We start from the raw sequence: 7335 nt of genomic DNA, 5'->3' as shown, positions 1-7335 counted from the left end.
TGTTAATGGTATTGTGCCTGGTGGCTTTTCCCTTTTCCTTTTGCTTATGCTTAGATTGCTCACATTCTGCTCAGGCTTAATTATACTGGTACTCACTGTATGTAGTTAGAATAAAATCCATCGGACTTAGTCCATGGTCTGTTGCCATTTTATCATCCGATACCCAATGAACCCCTTTGTCCCGTGACAGTGTCAGCAAGAGGCATCTCCTCTGGGGACAAGGTTACACTGCCTGGGTCTGGACTTGGCTTCAGCACAGTGGAGCTGCATACTGGGGCACTGACCTGCAGGGATAGATCCAGTTTGAACCCCACCCCCACAGCTCTGGGCATCCCCTCAAACCCACATTTTGCTTCAAATTCTGCCTGAGATGCAGGGAAAGCAAAGGGGCTGGGTGGATCCTCTGCAGAAGCCCAGCTGGGCAGCACAGCCACACTGCACACCTTCCAGTCTCCTGTGCCCCCGCTGTCAGGGACATTTTCCAAGCATTATCCTAAAATTGCTCTATCTCACTCCCATTCTCCTTCTGTCACAAAGCCTGAAAATGACCATTTATCCAGGCGGGAGAGATGTGCTATATTACCGTCCTGGAATAAATTACATATTTGTGTGAAGAGAGGCAATGGCCCTGAGTTTGCTCAGACTGCTAGAAAACCCTTCTTGGCTCGGCCACAGGGAGGCTGTCACTGATGAGACTCGAGGATTTAGACCCCATAGACAGAGACTTTGTGTAATCTTTGTGATGGCAAATCAGGAATTCTTCCAAATTTTTCTTCCCCTAGATAGGAGAGAGAATGATGCCCAGAGACTGCAGAGCTTGTCTGAAGTCCACCAGTTCTCCCTCTATCTGCAGCTTCATCCAGGAAAATACTCCAACAACTGAGAGAAGCATTTTTTACTAGGTAGACTGCTACAAATAAAACTGTTTATCCATGTTTCTTCTCTCTGAAACAGAGCAAGGAGAGGCCAGGCTCTCTGGTGCTCCGATGAGCTAAGAGCACTTGTCATTTTGCTGCATCTTCAGTCTGCCTCGGATGGCCCTGCATGATCCAGCCAGATCCATGTCTGCGGCTGCAGTGGTGTCCATGAAGCAGCAAAGATGGACCAAACACTGAAAAATCCTGAAAAATCAGGATGATGGTAGGAAAATGCATATTTTTCCTTCCTTTTTTTTTTTTTTTTTTTTTTTTTTTTTTTTTTTTTTTTCCCCTAAGCATTTTCATTGTGAACCATGTGGCTGAATTCAGATTTCAACATCAGTACACAGTCCTCTCTGCCTCTTCCTCTCCTCTGAGAGGACATCAGCAATCTCCTCCACCACACTGCTCGGCACACCAGCCACTGGCACACAGCAACCAGGATGTGATACACTTGCAGGTCACTCCACTCTATTGTTTTAAGAAGAAACGCTAATATCTGAGGAACTGTGTAGTGCTGGCACCTTGGCCTTTCACGAGGTCTATCTGTGTCCTCTATGACCTTCTTGTGGCGAAAGGCTTGTACACAAAGAGGTAATGTGCAACCACTGCAGGCAGGTGGTTGCTTAACACCAGCCAGTGCATCCTGTAAGTCTCCAGGGGAAGGGAACTCATGTGAGGCATCATTAGCAGGGTGGTTTCATTAGTTCTCTATTTCAATCACCTGGGGTATCTTATTTACATCAGTATGATCCAGTCTCTGGACTGGATTCTCAGCAGTCCCCTCGTGTGGGGCAGCAGGCTGCCCACCACTAGTGCTCCCCAAAGAGCTCCCCAAGCTGGGTGGGACACCTCCACCCCCAGTCCCACCAGGCTGTGGTGCCAGCAACTTAAATGTGAAAAAGAGTGGCTTAGGGAATTAGAGGCTTGGAGGATTACAGGCCAGCCAGCCCAACTTGAACACACAGAAAGCTGCGAGCAAAAATTCTTAACCAGTTTGTACTTAGCTAGGGGATAGTGAAATGATAAGGAGCAGCTAACATGGATCTGTCAGAGGAAGATCCTATCAAACCAATCTCATTTCCTCCCTGACAGGGAAATGCTCCAGGGAATAAGAGAGAAGCAGCTAATGTGGCATATTTAGACTTCAGTAAGGCTTCTGATAGAGCTCCTCAAGAGATATGAGGATACTGGGAAATAGGATCCTTTCATGATGGGCTGAAGGGTTGAACTCAAAGTAGCTGTCAGTGGTTTGCTGTCCATCTCAGGGGAACCCAAAATATTCATGTTTTTGATAGCAGCCTGGATAATAGGACAGAGAAGGCAACCAAAATGTGTTGATGACACTGAGCTGGTAGAAGCATCTGCTTTAGAGGAAAGAAACAACGCAGTATGATTTGGGCATGTTAGCCATATGGAGTCACCATATGAAATTCAGTAAAATGCTGCACTCAGTAGCTGGAGGAAAAATGTACAAAAGAAATGGGGAGGTGGTGTAAGTGTATGCCAGGGCAGGAGGTGTAGCTAATGATGGCTGAGTATCCCCTTGCCAAAATTGTGACTGTCATTCTGAGTCACAGATACAGGAGGGCGGTGAGATCCGTGAGACAGGAGGAAATTATTCCACTTGACTTGGTGTTAGCAAGGTCTTGGCTAGAGTTCAGGCTCTAGGAAGGTGTGAGCTAAATGGAAGGAGTGAAAATGGTAAGACGATTAAAAGTTGGGAAAACACGACCCACAAGGAAGTGTTGAATAACTGAGTTTGTTTAAACTAGAAAAGAAAAAGGCTGAACTGAAACACAGAAATTTCTGTAGTACAGAAAAGAAGACAGTCAACCATATTTTTAATCCTATTTTTGTCAGAGACCAGGAGAAACCAGGCTAATTTCTTGTTAGAGTAAACAATTAGATTTTTTGAGTTAGGTTAGATATTTAGGAGGATTTTCTAAATTAAAAGGTATTCAAATACTCAAACAGGCTACCCAGGGCAAAAGAAATCTTGTCACTGCTTTAAGGAAAAACAGGACAAAATTTGCCGACGGTGATCTAAGGACAGGTCTTGCCTCAGAGGCAGGAGATGTGCAAAGTAACCATGTCAGGTCCCACTGTGTGATCTCTGCAGGATCCCCCTGAGGGGGAGATGTGCCCCCTGCACACACCAGGAAGAAAATTTGCTCTAAAGTACATCACTCACCAGCAAAGCAAGCAAAGCATGCAGATGGGCTGAAAGAACATAAAACCCCGCAATGCAAGGGAGCAGATTCGTCTGCTGACAGTGGCCCTGTCATGTAGGGCCAAAGGGCCTCGTCATGCTCAGGCCGAAGGGCAGGATGCCATTACTGTCCGCACAAGCCCTGTGGACTCTGTGGGGCCGTCCTCACATCCTGCTCTGTGCTGGGACAGGATGGTGTTGGGACCCTTGGCAGGGAAGCAGAGTCTGGACAGTGATGAGACCTCTTCATGGTGACAAGCGCTGCGTGGCTGGAGGGCTAGGAAGTTTGTATTGCCTTGGCCTGCTGCCCAGCCCCGAGTCTGTCCTGCTGGCAGATGACGGGGAGCATGGCACGTTGCCTTGCCCTGGGAGAGCTGGATGGATGAGGCCCCTTCCCTCTGTCTGTTCACCCAACACAAGCACCCTCTGAGCCCTTCACCTACCAGGATGATTGCTTTTGCACTCTATTTCACAGGAGAACAATCAAGACAAACCCGAGTCCCAGCATACCTGAAAGCCTTTCTCTTTCCCTTCTGGTAGGGCTGCCCAGGGCAGTGGTAGGGTGGCCCACTTTCCAGGAAGATCTCGTTGTTCCCATGGCTATTCCCAAGGAATCTCTGTCAGGCAGTGCTGCCCAGCTGGGACCCTCAGCATCAGCACCTCAGGGCGCTGAATACGTGTGTCCCCACAGAAGGTGGTGGCACATGCCCAAGGCAGCACCACAGAAGGGCTCTCCAAGAAGCCCTGGGCACTTTGTGTGCGGTTCCTGCAGCTGGAGCTAAAACACAACGCTGCCTTGCCCAGATTCCTTGTTGGTTATCTGCTCACCCCACCTGGCTACCTGGCTGGCTTTTGTGGAGGAGGCAGACTGCAGTGCTCGGGGGGGGGCAGCTTGGCTCTGGTGGGTCTCTGCCTTGACTTTTGCAGGCACTAAGGATGGATGGCAGTCGGGTGTTTCAGACAGCAAGAGAAGGGCAACAAGGGTATGGTGAGAGACCTGGAGAGCTTGTTCAGAGCTCTGCCTCTGCAACCATTTCCCTGAGATGCCTGGCAAGGGCCCTCGTTTCGCAGAGGGGGTTACACCGGCAAGCATTTATGACCTTCCTAACTGACAAGCCCAACCAGAAGGCTGGGCCCACAGCTTTGCTGGACTGCAACAGAGAAGGAGACCCTTCTGGAGGGCAATCCAGAGCTCTCCAGTTCAACTCCAGCCTTGCAAAGTTCCTGGAGACACACAGCTCCAGGCCCTTTCCAGCTGCTTAGTCAGGCACAGGGGATCTTGGCAGCTCCTGAGAGAGGCAAATCCGCAGGACAAAGAGCTTGACACCCAGAGCCACACCACAGGGCAGGAGGAAGCCCAGAAAGAAAGACAGGAGGGGCGTGCTGGGGCTTGTCTGCCTTTTCCATCCTCTCACATTTTGCAGTTTGAACCCTCCTTCTTGGTGCACAGCATGTCCCACCTTACTGCTGTTCAGGTTCTTTTTCTCCTTTGTGCACTCATTAAAGCTCTATTTTTGCCCAAGGACCATGTGTCCATTCAACTGTAAGGAAACGTGAAGCTGTAGCCATGCCAAAAGATTCTGGTGCTGTATAAAGAAACCAGCAGGTAATGTACAGAAGGCAGTAAAACAGCACCCTCTGTCCCCAAAGAAGAAAAAAAAAAAAAAAAAAAAAAAAAAAAAAAGAGAGAGAGAGATTTATAACTAAATTGATATTTATTTCAGCAGATAAGTCAGGCTGTATTTAGAGTAATCTGTAGAGTTAATCAAGCACAAAATATTCCATTCAAATAAGCAATCTCCTCTCTCTAGAAGTTTAAAAGGCAGCTACAACAAGCATGTAAAATCTCTGCCTTGTAACAACCTGGCATGTTCTCCAGCACTCACAGTCCACACAACTGAACACATGCCAGTAACCAGCTGCTCATTCCAGCTGCCTTCCTGGGACATTCTCCATTTTTCCTGAGTTTCCTGTCAGTGACCCAGGCCCATTCCCTGTGGCCCATCTTCCAGGCAGAGGAAGACAATCATCAGCCCATGGCATTGCCGATGTCCCCAGACTTTGGAGACAGCACCATGGTGCCCGCAGCCCCGCAGAGGCACCCTCCATCACCAGGATGTGGCCACCAAAACTGGTGTGGAAGGTTCGACGTGTCCTTATGCTGTTCCCTGGACCGTATACTTGCCTGACCTCACTGACAACCCAGTCACTGGGGCAGCACAACTGGTCCAGTTGGTGAATGCCTACCCTGCTTGCATCCTTGGAACCAAGCCACGGGCTGGCATGCCCGCATTCCTTCTGTATATATGGAGAGGGTGGGATGCAGTGAACTCTGTGCAGCGGCAATCAGGAGGATGAGCAGGGCTGGGGGCACCGTGCAGGGAGGAGAGGGGAGCCAGTGGTGCCCAGGGGTGCTGCTGTTAGGGCCGATAAAGAGCCTGGCTGCTGGCCACTGGGCCGGGGAATACAGGCTGGCGAGACCCAGTTTAGATGTTACAATAAAGAGTAATGAGTTTAAATTCAGTTGTTGGCATCAGACACCTGCACTATATGGCAAGAGAGTTCTTTGCTTCCTTTCCTTGACCTGGCTGCTATAGGTACCTTGTGCCTTGTTTTCCTCGTTGATTCTTGGCAGATACTTGGTTTCCACAGTCCTCTTCATAATCCTCCTGAAGACCTGTGATGTGCATCAAGTTCCTTAGGAGAAAGGTGCTACCTGAGTGGAAAACCGGTGTGTCTCGTAAAAGGTTTTGACGTGTTAATGTTATTGCACACCTACAACTGTTATTGGTGATGGTCTGCATCTTTTAGAATGGGCTTTGTTCCTCCTTTGCTTGTGTGTGCTGACAAGTGGGCTGGGATCTGGCATGCTGAGTAGTAGACAGAAACCGTGGTGATTGTATCAAAATAAACAAGTAACAAATAAAAGAAAGTAGAGCACACACACACACACAAATATCTTTATTAACTAGGACGATTGTATTTCAAAAGAAAAATCAAATTTTGAAATCAGCTGTTAAGAGTGGCTGCATGGCTCCATGGATTGGCTGGGCTCCAGGGAGCCTGCCCTTTGCTTTAGTTTAAGAGAGCTAACCAGGATGGACAGTGCCTGCCGGCAAAGATCACTGGGGTCTGTCCAACCAGTGCCTGCTGCCAGTCACAAGAGGAGAAAGTGAGCTTGGAGCTTTGATCCTCCAGGGGATTTTTCATCTGTGTTCAGATAGCTTAGACTGCAGACAGGGACTGTCAAAGCCACATCCAGGGCTGTCGATCTGTGTCTGCCCTTATGCAGCCCCAGAATTTGCAAAAAAAAAGAGACTATCCCAGCAGGGGGATGTGGACTGGGAGCTCTGATGTCCCCCCAGAGGTGAGTGAGCAGATGGGGGCTTTGATATGTGTGTATGAGCAGCTCTCTGCAGCAATGATGTGCATAACAAATCACCTGTCTCCTGACTGCCATGGAGTTAAGCTGTGTAAGCAGTTCAGTGCAGTGGTGACAGACCACATAGCTCTGCTGATCAAACTGTGGCTGATGCGAGTGAGGGAAGATGATAAAATATGCCCCACTACAGCTGGAGACACTGGACTTGCATAGGAGCAAAAGATTGACATCTTAAAGACTGGCGTAGGTTAAATGTCACCTAGCATCTTTATTCTGTTTCCTTGCAGGTAAGACTGTATTTCAGCAGTAGGCAAGCAGGTCTTTATCTTGTCGACCCTACAAACTCCATAGGTTTGCCAAAGTTGACACTTCTATACTATTACCAATTGTGACATAAATATTTGCCTAGTCTGCAGCCTACTGCAGCTGGCACTTTGTTATATGCAGCAACATATTTCTTGTGTGAGGGAGCTCATAAATAGGACAGTGAATTTGGTCTCTGAGGAAATTATTACTGTACCCCAAACAGCGGATGGCGGGAATAACTCCACTAAGCTGCACTCATGCTTTCTCCTGAAACTGCAAGTAGTGCACAGAGCAAGAGATAAAACCTCTAGCTTTTACCTACCACTGGGATTTGTTGCAAAGAGGGAATGCTTCTTAACTTTGGAGAGATATTCACGAACAAATGCAAACCACTTCTGGTTTGTGTCAAGTTATGTGGCCTTGTGGGAGGTATTTACCATTAGGTAAACTGCAGTAGGTTAGGAGGTATTTAACCCATCTACTTTTGTCGAAGTTGTCTAAAATGGGGAAATAAATGC

Source organism: Aythya marila (genome assembly GCF_965140915.1).
Source record: "Aythya marila genome assembly, chromosome: 9".
Taxonomy (NCBI): domain Eukaryota; kingdom Metazoa; phylum Chordata; class Aves; order Anseriformes; family Anatidae; genus Aythya; species Aythya marila.
The sequence above is the reverse complement of the archived record's forward strand: the minus strand, read 5'-3'. Positions refer to the sequence as shown.